Here is a 14,670-nt window from a genome sequence, read left to right as displayed (position 1 = left end):
ACATTGATTTTAACAAGTGGATTCCTTAAAGGAACAGCAGCATTAAGGAAAAAGAGAGAGGTGCCATGTTTGAAGACTTTCTGAATCAGTTTCAAAGTATACAAGCCCTGTTACTCTATATTGAAATTAATGGAAGTAGTCCTCAACTTATGATTATTTAATGATAGTTCAACATGATGGCACTGAAAAAAATGTTATACGATCCATCCTCAAAGTTATAATGTTCGCATCATCTCCCACAGTCATATGATCACAATTCAGACACTTGGCAACTGGCTCACATTTACAATGGTTGCAACATCTTATGGTCACTTGGTCATATCAGGATTCTTGTCTTCAAGACCAATCAAGAAATTTTAACACCTGAAGGAGAACATTCTGCATTCCTTGGCAGTAAAAAATGCAAACACAATACATTTAAGTCTGAAATCTTTTCTGTACTCAAAATTGGCTAAGTTAATAGTTTTATTCTGCCTATCAAATACTTTGGTGTTTTGTCCATGCTAGCTAGTCCATGGGGAGAACCAGACTTCTTACCTGGGTTATCCTAATATATATATGGACATACTAGTGCTGATTTAATAATAGATTTGATATGCCATATTTCAATTAGAAAGCAATGAAAATCCAGCCCCGTCTTTTAAAATGTTCTTGTTGCAAAATACAGCATCTAGTTCCTGGCTTAATGGACATAAGAGCCATGGTGGTGCAGTGATTAGAATGCAGTATTGCAGGCTAATTCTGCCAACTGCCAGCAGTTCAATCCTGATCGATTCAAAGTTGACTCAGCCTTCCATCCTTCCGAGATGGGTAAAATGAGGACCCAGATTGTTGGGGGCAATATGCTGACTCTGTCAACTGCTTAGAGAGGGCTGTAAAGCACTATGAAGCGGTATATAAGTCTATGTGCTATTACTATTGCTATCATTCCACCCATGGTATCAGCTCTTGCATGCATGGCTAGTTCTCTGTTATATTTTAGATCCATTTGTTAAGGAGATTTGAAGGAAATATTACAACACTGAACTGAACAGGATATAATAAAGTTACATTCAATAAAGGCACTTGATTAGCTATTTCTGGCATAAGGACAGATCTGAAGTAGGATGAGAAATTGAGCTCTGGTACAAAGGTGACCATGATGAGAGAAGAGGTGGCAACATGATAAGTTGTCAGACAAGCTGGGGCAGAAGTTTTATGGGAATAGAGAAGAAGTCAAAAGACCAGCTTGGCCAGAACTTACTAGAGTAACTCCATCCTTTTCTTTTCTTGGAGTGAACATTTTGATTCCACCTTTGGGAAATAAAATAAGATCTTTCATGTGCTTTAAGGAAAATTGATGATGCTTTTTTTAGCACAGCAACAGCCAGAATAACTGACTGGGTTGAGACCACTTCCATGTTCAAGATTAAATCTATGCCCTCATGGAACCAAGTGTCAGGGTCCTGTCCTTTCCTGGCTCATACAAGTCACTTAAAAGAGCAAATGTGTATTACACACTAAGGCAGAGACCACTGTAACAATAAATTGCCCACTAACAGAGTAAAACTGCCTAATAATGAAGTTCCATCTTAATCCTATACTTCTTAAGTTAAAGTACAATGCCTTTTTCTGTTGCACTTCTGTTGCACAACTTAGTGGAAACCCTACTTTGCGTTACTTACTTTTAGTGGATGTTGATATATTCAGCATTCTTACCCTGGGAAACTCTAGCTCTAGTGTCTCTTCTACACATAAACTGTGTGTCAGAATCCAATTATATTTCATCTCTAGTTATCAACTATGGAAAACCCCATTCCTGCCTTCTCTGGATTCTGTCATACGATGAAGGGAAGGGGGTGAACAAAGGGGCTTTAGTACACTTCAAAGAGACTGGATGTGGATACCACCAAAAGCACTAACCATAACAATGGGGCTATTACCTTTCATGTACTCCTCTCTGAAGTCTACCTCCTGTCGGCAGTGAGAGAAAGGGGGTGGAAATGTAATGCCTGGGACTGTCGCTGGAAGAAAGGGGTGATGGAGTGGGGCTACTGGGGAACCCCTTAAAACCTTGAATGGGAGAACTTGGACCCCAAGTCCTGTCTAGAATGCTTGCAACCACTTTCTCTTAATAAAGATGCCTGTGGGAAGAAAGATTCCAAGAGTTCTGTCTTCTTAAGATGCAAAGTGGGGTGGGTCCTTACACTGTACCCAAGCCATCATTAGCTGAGCCAGGTAACTTGTAGCTCGGCCGTTGCTCCAGAGGCAACTTTTTTACAACATGGTATCTGATGTGTGGGGGAGAAGGAGAAGGAGGTGTTCATTGGGAACTCACACCTTCTCCATTCTCCCTCGTCCTTGGAATCCCTCCTTCTCGAAACCAATTCCCCATGTCATCTTCCCCCACACCCTGATATTCCCAACCCGCTTAAGGTTCACATTTGTCACATCCTTACATGGATAATATTCCCTTCAAAATAAAAAGCCAACCTAGTCAGGAATGATTCAAGGTAGCTAGTTACTCTTTTCAGCTGGAGAGAGAGAGAGATGGTGGGTTCTTAAGGAGGTCCTAGCCTAGAAAGGGGACAATCATGAGGACAGTCAAAATGCAGCACATGGTGAGAGAATAAAAGCTGATCACTTTGCAGAAGTGCCCCTAAAATCCATAAACCACAATCACATTCACACACACAATCCCCAGATTCCCACTGTACAGTGGTATTCAACAATTAGGCCGGAATATTTAATGGATTGCTGTTTGTGATAAAAAAAAGTTTTAGGACAAGAGCCAAGTGCTTTGGAAAGGGGAAAGATTAAAAAAAATACCAGTGAAAAAAACCTAGCTTTCCAAACACATCATACAAATATCCACTGTTTCCTATTATCAACTTACCATTGTGTGGCTCTGTTCTCTTTTTAAAAATTTCCATGGCCAGCTGCTCTCTTTTCCCTTGCATTTTCTCCTATCTTCCCATTTCACCAGTAGCAATTGGCCATATCATCCCCATCTTGTTAAACGACAAATAGGGAGCTAAAATAATAAAGCTATTTGGCCTTTAAAAGGCACATGAGCTACAACTGCATCTGGTGGCCCCAGGCACTTAAATTTGGCTAGAGCTGAATTAACAAATAATCAAACATCATTCTGAGAAAAAAAAAACACTAAGGCATTAAGTAAAGCCACTAACATGCACCTGGTTGCATCTGGTTTTTAAAGCTCAATATGTTTAGAGCAGTGGTTCTCAACCTTTTTAATGCCGCGACCCCCAACCTGTCGTAAGTCGAGGACTACTCAACCAGTCGTAAGTCGAGGACTACTCAACTGGTGCAGCATCGTTTGCAGAATGGGACTTTTGGCGGGCTCAGCAGGGCAGAGACAGCCTGGACAATTCCTATTGGCTTTTGAAAGCCAATAGAATTAGACTCTATTCAAGAGAGTCTATTCTATTGGTTTTGAAAAGCCAGTAGAATAAAAGGGAGTAGCACAGCTAAGGAAAAGGGGGAAAAAATGGCAGACTGCGTTGTTTGGCAACCCCCGTGAAATGGTCGTTCGAGCCCAAATGGGGTCCCGACCCACAGGTTGAGAACCACTGGTTTAAAGGGTTGCTTTAGGGTGATGAATTAATTTATTTTACAAAGGAAAGTTCTCTATTTTCTCTGGATATCATGGGATAGTCCTCTGTCTGAAGACACTATTTGTTTGAAGAACTGTCCAGTCTAAATCCACATTAAAGATAGAGAAACAGAAGGGAAGTAGGCCAGAAGCAGACAATATCTTACAGTACATCACTGTATTTTAGCAAGACACAATGCATAGAATTTTCTTTGAAATGATATGTTTTTATATGTTTCTAGGTTTAAATGCACAAATGTACATACAGACATGATTTGCACTCTGATGCTTTGGCAGCAAAGGCCCTGAAGAAGATGACCAGGTTGAGCCCAAGAGAGGGGATCAAATGCATCATCAGTCATGAATCCGTTTGCCCCCACCAGAGATCTAAGTCCAGCCCATCTTGAATTCCTTTTACCGTTATCTACCACAAATTTCTTTTGGCTGTTAGTAGTTCAGATTCTTGTAGAAATCTTAAGCTTGCAATAAATCTTTATACCCATTTGAACTGCCTGGATCTCTTGATTTCCCTGGATCTTGACAAGCCTACTGCATACTGATTACCACAGTCTTTTTGGTACAGTTGAAGATGTGGAATGGTTAGGTCTAAACCCCTACAGGATGCAGGAGCTTGATATTTGTGGGATCATCTTCTGCAATAATCCCTGACCATCCTATAAGAACGTACAATGTCACCTTACGGGACCCATCGGGCATGGCTTGCATGTCGCAGAGCATGTCTTAGAGAATAGAATTCCTCCCCACCCACAATGTTCAGATGGTCCTGAGCCTAAGAAATGCCCTGGAGACCTAGTTCTTTGCCTAGACACTTGGATAGTATGTGAGGTCTGCATTTTGTGTTTTATTAATTTATTGTCCTCTTTTCATCTTGTGTTGCCTTGCTAGCTGCCTAGAGTCACTTTGTGAGATACAAATTAAATAAATCTGTAAATAAAACTTGTGCCTCCCTAGAAATTTTACAGTTGTTTGTGATAATTTATCTTCCTTTACTGATAGTGCCATTATTACTTTATTAGAGGAATGCTTTTGATCCTGAAAACGTGAACAGTTTGGGCTGAAATCAACTGGTGACCTGCATTCACCATTATCACCCACCCATAGTTTTAACACAACAGTGAAGGACCTCAATCTTCCATTACTGATTATTGTAGTTGGGTTGGTGAGTACAAAATGTGTAGACTTTTTCTGCAGTGACCCCTTATCTCTGCAATTAGCCACTACCCTGTTGGAGTTTATATATTTTATTTCACTTGTTGTCAAATCTTCTTTATATTGCAATACTTTTATTTTATTTGGATATTTGCTTCTCATTATCATCAATCTTATTGAATGGGTTTTTTTTTAATTTAACGAATGAGAAGTGGTATGAAAACTGCCTTGAGATGGCAAATTCGTAGAAAAAGCCTGAAAATATTGATAAATGTAGATAAATGTATTTATTAAATGGGCATAGACTTGAAATCTGCACATGAATATTGTTGGAACTAAAGGGGCATAACAAAGTGGACTTTACATTTGTGTTTTAAAAGTTCTGCTTTAGGTTTTAATGGAAATTCTTTTTATTCCCTCCTTGGAATACTCTGGCTTACTTTGAGAAAGCAATGGAGTAAACTCTATGATTCTAAGAAGACTTAATACTTGAGGCCCCATAGCCTTTGGCTGCTGTGACATCATGTTCTCAGTTTGTCTTATGACTCACACAAAGGTGCAGAAGTGATTTCAAAACAGCTTTGTTAAGTACACTAAATAAAGAGCACTATGAAGGGAACCCTAAATACAGAGAAATATGTGTGGTTTAGATTATGAGTAACCATTCTTTTATTTTTCTGCTTTGCCACTGTATACTCTGTCAACATAAAGAAAGGACATACAACATAAGAGTAATCATGAGTGGACTGAAGATTGAATGCTGTCTTTGAACACTTGTAAAAAGGAGACACTATAAGCAGACAAAATTTTTCAAGGAATCTCCCATGGGTGTGATACTTGCACCTTGGGATATTGTCCCAAATTATGTTCAAGCAAGCCTCAAAAGAAACAAGTCCAAATTCTAGGCACCACAGAGGCTGGTGACACACAGAGGAACATAAACATAGCTCTGAAGAAAAGATGTTGCCATATGACTAGGATCAATTCTAAAACACACACTAATCCATCTTTGTGCAAGCAGAACTATTTGAATGATCCATTGATCATCTTTACAGCTTGGTACAAGCATCACAATAGAATAGGTGGCTATGAGGACTCAGGTCACCAGACACTAAGCCTTTAGGCACATTTTGATCCCTCAAATATACATATCAAAATGTCACTCTTTAACTATCATCTATCAGTATTATTTTAGTCTACAGCAGTGATTATGAACCTTTTAGAGACCGAGTGCCCAAACCCTGGACCTGCACTGCCCTCACTCTGCCCCCCGCACACCCTGCTCCATCCCCGCACCCCATGCCCACCCACAGGGCCACCCATTGCCTCCACGGCCTACCACAGATCACCCAGGTGGCCTAACAGCGCCATGGCATCCCCCTCTCCGCCTGCGCCCCGCAGCATCAACTGCGCGCAATGGGGTGTGATGGTGGAGTCTTGTCCCCATTGCCCAGCTGCCATGTCCTTGGCTGTGCTGCTCTGCATGAACCGCACTCAGTGCGACTCTCCTCTGGGGAGACCTACTAGTGAGGAGAGGGGGGAGGCAGGTCTGGAGCAATGGCATGAGTGCCCACAGAGAGAGCTTTGAGTGTCGCCTCTGGCACGTGTGCCATAGGTTCGCCACCATTGACTAACAATTCATTTAGTAATCATTCAAAGTTACAATGGCATGGGAAAAAGTGACTTATAACCCTTTTTCAAACTTACAATCATTATGGTCACAAAATTTGAATGTTGGCAACTGACTCCTATTTATGACAGTTGCAGCATCCCAGTGTCCTGTGATCATCTTTTCTGACCTTATAACAAACAAAGTCTATGCAGAAACTAGATTCACTTTAACAACTCTGTCACTAACTTAATAATCTTAACATAACTGTGGCAAGGAAGGTCGTAAAATGGAGCAACATTCACTTAACAACTGTCTCACTTAGCAACAGAAATTTTGAGCTCAACTCGAGGACTATCTGTACTGTGTTTGCAAATAGTCACCTCAGAAGGAATTAAACTGACTAGTGTTCTTTGCTTTCTCCCCATTTTAGGAAAAGAAGTAGATATTTCCTAATTTTTAAAGCTTTATTTCTCTTAGCTAGAGCTTTAGCTACTTCTCTACTTTTTTAACAGCAGCTACCACAATCTAGCCATTGAACAAAAGATCTATTGGGTTAGTCTAAAACCTAGATCTAGGGATCAGTCAACTGGGAGAGTCCACCTAAAGTTTAACATCATACAAGTCACATAACAAGGCATGTTTACAGTGTTAAAATAGTCTTTTTAACCACATGGAAATATATTTCTGCATTCAAGCAAGTGAAAGGGGGTGTCTATCAAAGGCCTCTTAATTCAACATGAATTCAGGCAAACTGGGGGTGGCTATTGATTTTTAGCATGGCTGATTTGCATCTCTGCTAAGAACAATTATATTATGGATCAGTGAGCATTAATCCAGACTAGAATTTACACATGAGAGTATTGAGTATACTGGGTGCTTCAAGGCTCATAAAAAGCTCACAATATAAAAAAAAAAGTTTTTGTTGTTTTGTTGTTGTTATTGTTGTCATTGTTGTTTTGCATTTCTGATTGTTCTTGGGTAGTTCCAGCTCTTTAAAAAGTCCTTTTCCTTCTGTGAAACACTAGTAGACACCATAGCATTAAAAAATAAAGCAGCCACAAAGCAAATTGCTGTTGGGCGATAAAACTCTGGAAGGAAAATAAAACCGTGCAGCAAATAAACTTATTTAAAGCACACTGCAGGCTGGTAATAGCAATGCCAGTATAAGATGTTCCTGCTTTATTCATATTACAATTGCTACGTGCAATTTTAAAGACATGAAGAAGCACACCTCAGAAAGAGATTTTTATTTATTTATTTATTTATTTATGAGACTTATATACCGCTTTAAGTGCAAGCACTCTCTAAGCGGTGTACACCAGTAAGCAATGTATATATATATTTACATTGCCCCCAACAATCTGGGTCCTCATTTTACCTACCCCGGAAGGATGGAAGGCTGAGTCAACCTTGAGCCGGTGAGATTTGAACCGCTGACCTGCTGAACACAGTCAGCTAAAGTGGCCTGCAGTACTGCACTCTAACTGCTGTGCCACCTTGGATAGGGTAGCAACAGAGTTTTGTCAGAGCTTTACAATGTTGTAAGAATGGTGTGAATAAAATAAGGATATTGAGAGTAATAGTAATATTTCTGAGCAAAATCATATGGGTTGAACTTCTGGAGACATTCTCTTTGGGGTTAATGAAGTAGGTCTGGGAGCCCTTATTTTCTGGGTGCCTGACTGAGTTCAAAAGCCAGAATACTGTAAAAGGATAGAAAAGCAAAGAAACAAGGTTTATTAGAAAATTTTGCATAACCAGTATAATCACTGAACAAAGTTTTGCAAAATGATGGCTGCTTACCTTGGATTGATTATATATCAAATAACCACATTCAGTCATTCTTACTGTTTCTTCCTAGAATTGTTAACAGCTATTTTTTTCTTGTAGAGTCTTGATTCATTTGCACTTCCGCAAAAGGTGTCCACTTTCTAGTTTATTTGCTTTTTCTATTCAACAGACCTTGTTGCTCAGGCCTTGTTACTACACAGGAAATCTATATATTTAGTGCATTCGGGCTTGCAGAAAAATAAGGAGTTTTGTTTTTTTTAACTTTGTAGTTATTCTGGTCATAAATATGCAGAAAAGAATATTGGTGCAAAAAGAGTGGAAAACCAAAGAAAGTCAATTTGGGTTAGTTGATATTGCAAGATAATATTAATTCAATGCAGCAACTCAATGCATCACCGCTTCAGACAGGAAGACGGTGCAGAGAGTGGTGAGAATGGCCGAAAAGATCATTGGCAGTCCCCTCCCTCCCATCCAGGACATAACACAGAAGTGTTGCTTGAGCAGGGTCTGTAAGATTATCTGGGACACTACACATCCTCTTCATGACCTGTTTTCCTTGTTACCTTCTGGGAGGAGGCTTCATGGTATCCACAGCAGAACATTCAGATTCAGCCATAGTTTTATTCCATATAGCATTAACCTTGTGAACTCTCAAGCTTCCTCCTTCCGTTATATATTCAAGATGGACAGTGTTGAGTCCGTGGCGGGAAACAGACACGAGCTTTGCACCTGCCCGGGACTGCCTGCAAACGCCCGAGCCGTTTGCAAGGCTCGGGACATAACAGACAGTATTTAATATTTATTTGTTATGTATATGTAGGGGTGTGGGTCTATACATATGTTGTATATAGTATGTTTTTAGGGCGTGTCATGTATGTGTTTCACTTTGAGAGCGGGGAACTAAATTTCATTTTTGATGTGTGCCATTGTGCCTACAGTAAAAAAATTGACAATAAAGTTTATCTTATCTTATCTTATCTTATCTTAGATAAGAGAATGATTTTTATAATTCTCCAGTTCTTAACATTATGTATAAAACATAGCAATGTCAAACTTGTAAACAATTTCTGAGCATCTAAGATGCATAAAAATGATTGCCCTCCCAAATACTCCAGTGGCAGTACAAGAACTGTAATATCGATGGCAAAAATGTTTTATCCTACTACATTAGTCCTATACTTTTTTATCTTACTACACTAGTCCTATACTTTAATTTACTTAGGAGGTTTTAGGCCCATCTCTAATCTGCCTAAATCCTTGCCCTCTAAGTTTCTTTCATAACTAAGATGATGTGCAATGGGATTTTATGAGCATATGGGATTCCTGGTCATCTATTCAAGTACACATGGACAGAAAGTGTTCCACACAACCCATAACAAGTATTGCAGTTGGAACAAATGTGCCGAGGGAGAATAGCAAATGATGAGTGAATGGCAGTGTTGGGAAGTTACTGTCATTGCTATAGTTCTGATGAGGCAGAGGCAAGGCCACACTGAGTTCAGAGGAAAATAAGAGTCAAGGATTATCAGCATCAGTGATGAACATTTTTGACAAGTGTCAAACCATGTTGACCTCCAGCCCAAGGAACAAGTTGCTCTCTACATCTAAATACAGAATTGCTTTGGTAAAGGAGGATCATTAGAACATACAGTATACAGTTAAGTGGAAGGAAAAGATAATGGTATCTATGCAGTTGTTGATGAGATGCCCAATTTCTTGCTAATGGAGACCCTTTGTGTTTAATGTAGATATATTTATCTGTTATATATCTATAGAAAAAAATAAAGAGGAAACCATACTCAGGAAAATGAACACAGAAAAGTATTGGCCTTACTTGAAGACACATAGATTAGATGGTACCTTATGGGCCTGTAGGTTAGAAATTTCTCATTCTTCTCATATAAGATTGCAGTCTCAGTGTAAAGTTCTAAGGAAGATGGAGGTTACTGCCAAATAAACATACACATATAGCTTGCGTTACCAGCAAACCATTCAGTATATCACAATAGTGACCATACAGTATCTTCCACAAGTCTATCCAGCTATCTGAGGATGATGGGAGTTATCATCCAGTACAGCTGACAAGCATCTAACTGAAGAAGACTAGCTATCAAAGCATTCATGATGCAAAAGTATGCTGACACTATCACAGAATTGATAAGTGAGTTCCAATAAGTTTGCAGGTTCAGAATAAATAGCAGAAAAATAAAAATGCAGGCAGGTCCTTCCAACAGAAGAGAATACCTGTAACTCAGTGTTGGAGTCCTTGGTGTTCTCTGAGCTTGTTGGTTTTGCTTGCAGACATTCCATCACCTGAGTAATAATATCATCAGTGCGAGTGAGTGGGGACTTTGCTCCTTGTTTGTATGCAGCAGTCACCCTGGAATGGGCTCCTTTTACTTCATCCCATTAAAGATTGGCACATCATGCACTCAAAATACATGGAGGTGTAGTTGCAAATTCTGTGAAACTAAATTTAAAAAAAAAACCATTTGTTTGGAATTGCATATTGAATTGGACCTTTGCTTTTCCCAGCAGGATGTTTATAGTCATGGATTCTTTCGGTACGATAGACTGAAGTGAAAAGCAGTCACCGCAGTTTCAAACTACCAAAAGATTTCATGCTTCGTCTAAACTCAGAGATGTAAGGCAAAAGCTTGCTCTTCCTACTGATGTGGAAAGGAGCCAAAACAATGCTCTGCTGGACCACACAGACAAAGCACATGGCTTTTTCACAGTCCTGGTGATAACTGATGTTTTGCCCATGTTCCGTTTGATATCATGCCGTTTTGTTTTCAGAACAAGTTTTGCGTGTCTGGAAAGCCTTTGATTTTTCGCCATTGTTTTGTTTTTCCTCTCAAGATGTACTGTTTAATCTTTTCCATTCAGATGCCAGCAGCCCGGTGGGCAAACTACTAAGGAAGAAACTCTTCAAAGATGGGACTTTAAACAGACACCTGTTGCTCACAGAACCTACTGACCACCTGAGGCTTTATACAGTATGTGTTTATTTAGTTAGATATTAAAAGAGACCAACTAACTCAATACAGTTGTCTAATCATATGCTACTGACTTGTTTTCCTATCACGGTAATTAAACCAAAAGGAAAAGGATGATTATTCTCATTATAGTTAACTAATAATTCATAAAGTACACAGAAATTTGCTGCTTTAGAAGTTTCCTCTTCTCCAGTTTCATTTCTGACAGAGAGGTTCTGTCTGTGCGTATGTCTTCCAAAAAGGAATAGACAAAAATGATACACGTGACAGCTAAAAATTGCCCATAGCTTTCCTGGCAATGGATTGAGAAATATTTCTTCATCGCTTCTTGCATAATCATTTTTGACGCATTCTTTGTTCCAGCAGCGTTGTTTTCATCAAATCACAAATCCTGGGGAATTGTGGAAATCTTTTTTTTTTTTTGTCCCCTTTCAGAAACTATTGCCGGTAATCACTGAAGAGAATGTATTTCATAATGTAGCTTTTATTAGCTAATATCCCTCTTAGCCGTTATACAGGTTTCCTGTATAATTTTCAGTAAGCAGGCTGTTGACAGCAACAGTTAATGGATTTCACCTGCCTTAGAAAGCTAACTTAAAATGGGAGGGTAGAGGATACAAGTAAGTCACACTGACTTTCTATATAATTAAAAGTCCATCATAGGCATGTTAAATAGAATGACAGCTTTCAGTTGCTCAAGTGTAAAACCAATGTAACAGCCAACAGTATGGTACCTGAAAACCTGCATGATATAACCAAGATACTATACCTTAGATCTATAGCCTAGACTTCTTTCTTTAAGAAAACAACCAAAATACAGAAATTTTAGCAGTTCCTTAATGTTATTTCCTTTTCTCCTTTTTAAAAACTGGCTACACTCTTTGTTGCATGTTTAGCTTTAGTATTTCAACAATGACTCTTTCAGGTGCTAAAATCCCTCCTACTTTTATGATGTTTCATTGTCTGTTGTTTTATTGTAAGTGGCTTTAATTCAGTTTTCCTCTGAACATCAGGAAAGAGGAAGCATAGAGGGAGGGGGTATCCAATTTTTTACCTTTGACCTTCCTGTTTTGATGGGAAAGAATCTGAAGTGAAAGTTAATACTTTTGATTGAACAAGTGTGCACATATACAGATTTTTCCTATAGATTTCTCCTATCCCCCTATTCACATGTTGTACTTACAGAAAGAAAAATAGGACAACTAATTTCAACATAGTTTTGTCCTAAAACAGTTGTTACTGCACATGTCCAAGTGAACAAGTATATCCTAAGCCAGTGTTTCTCAATCTTGGCAACTTTAAGATGCGTGGACTTCAACTCCCAGAATTCCCTAGCCAGCAAAGGGGATTTCTGGGAATTTGAGTCCAGGCATCTTAAAGTTGACAAGGTTGAAAAACACTGTCATAAGCTGTTTGGAACATCATGGGAGCCAGGGGTATGTATGCATTGCAGAATTTTAATTCCTGTAAATACATAATAAATGTATTTATAGATGCCTATTAGGATTAACTGCATGAAGTATAGCCTCTTCAGAAGATTATTTAGGATGTGAACATTATAAAGCAATATTCTATGTATCATCTCTTTAAAAATAGCTCTCTTGGCCATTTCGTGATGTACGGTATTCCCTGAATACTATTAGATTCCCTGTATGCTCTGAATACTATTATCTAGATAGATGCATAAATTAAAAGTAACCATGTAGATCCGCGAATAATTGGCTGCCCCATGCTTAAAAATCCATGACAACTGGTTGCCTAGGCTCTACTTGAGGACATTTAGTGAAGAGAAGATCAAGACTTCTATGAGTGATTGATTTGTCAAACCATTCCTATTGCTAAGAAAATCTTGCCTTTGTGTGGCTTTCTTCTGTGTGATAAACTATTACCATACATATTGCTACCATATTTCTCTCCAGTCTTCTTTTCTCAAACCTATATATATATATATATATATATATATATATATATATATATATATATATATATATATATAGGCATCAACAACAATCTGCAATGATGAAAAAATGATGAAATGTAAGTTATGGTTTTACAATATAAACCTTAGCCTTTTGTACTTGGTCTTGATATTAAATAGCAGTACTAAGTCATGAAGTTTACATTGTTATATTACAATACATCACCTGGTCCCTACAGACATCTTATAAACAGATCCAACTCATTCAATCCTGGCATAAGATTTAATATCTGGTCATCCTCATTGCCCTTTTCTGACTCCATCCCAGTTTGTCTTCTTAATGTGCTCCCCATACATTGGGTGGGATCTCACCAACACAGAATAAAGTAGATAATTATATTTCCCAGTATTTCTGAAGCTATCCTTTTGCTGTTGGACTCCAAAACTGTATTTGTCTTTTAGGCAGCCACTGTTGATTTGTATTTAATATGCAATCATCTGCTTTTCAAGGCTTTCCAAAATTATGGTGGGACATGTCATCACACTTCCTACTATCATTGCATGGTTTTGCCAAATTGCCATGAAACAGGATGCACAAGAATCAAAACAGATGTGAAATTATTCTCAGGTATGAAATCAGTCTCAGCAATAATTGTTAAATATTGTTGTGGCACTCCCCCGTACCCACTATCACAAACACATACACACACACAAGCACATGTGCATGTACACACACACAATAGATATATATATATATATTCCCCATAGTTCTGATCCTGATCAGAAGCACTGAATTTTTTTTAATTTTTTAAAGCTACTGGGGCAATAATGTTAAGTCTGCTTTAACTCTCACTGATTTCAAATGAACAGTCCAGAGGAAATTCTTAATTCATTTTAACATTCATTTTAACGTTGCTGAATGTGCTGATACAAATTTTTTAACTGATGCAAAACCTGTGTCTTTATTTGCTAGATTTTGCTCTGTTCTATTCCTTCCTGCTTTCTGCCCTTCAGTCCCATTTTCATTATCATCCAAGTTCTAAAGTTCTTCAGTGTCCAAGACTTTGAGCTTTTAAAACAGTGTTTCTCAACCTTAACAATTTTAAGGCATGTGGACTTCAACTCCCAGAATTCCACAGCCAGCATTGCTGGCTGTGGAATTCTGGGAGTTGAAGTCCACATGCCTTAAAATTGTCAAGGTTGAGAAACACTGTTTTAAAATATATGACACCTTTTCTGAACTGACACCTGCACTCTTTCTCTTCTCCTAAACCTTATGGACATCATTCATGTCAGAGCTGTGTATTTTTGATCACCTTTCCAACCACCCAGTCATAGCCAATTATGGTTATTATCTTCTAGTGATAAAAAGGAGCTTCATTTTCTGCTTTTCCTTGCAGATTTTATGACCACGTTGCAATTTTTTCCTCCTTCATATACTGTTCCTATCTCATGTTGCAGTTTTCTAATAATCTGTACTGCCCACATACACAAACATACCTGGAAACTCACTTCTTCTATAAAAATAATGCAATATGACAGCCAATTATGATTCTATGTAGTGTTTCAGAAAGAAACCTTCTGT

The sequence above is a fragment of the Crotalus tigris genome, unplaced genomic scaffold (genome assembly GCF_016545835.1).
Source record: "Crotalus tigris isolate CLP2741 ecotype Arizona unplaced genomic scaffold, ASM1654583v1 scf7180000017850.1813134, whole genome shotgun sequence".
NCBI lineage: Eukaryota > Metazoa > Chordata > Lepidosauria > Squamata > Viperidae > Crotalus > Crotalus tigris.
This window is presented reverse-complemented; position numbering follows the sequence as displayed.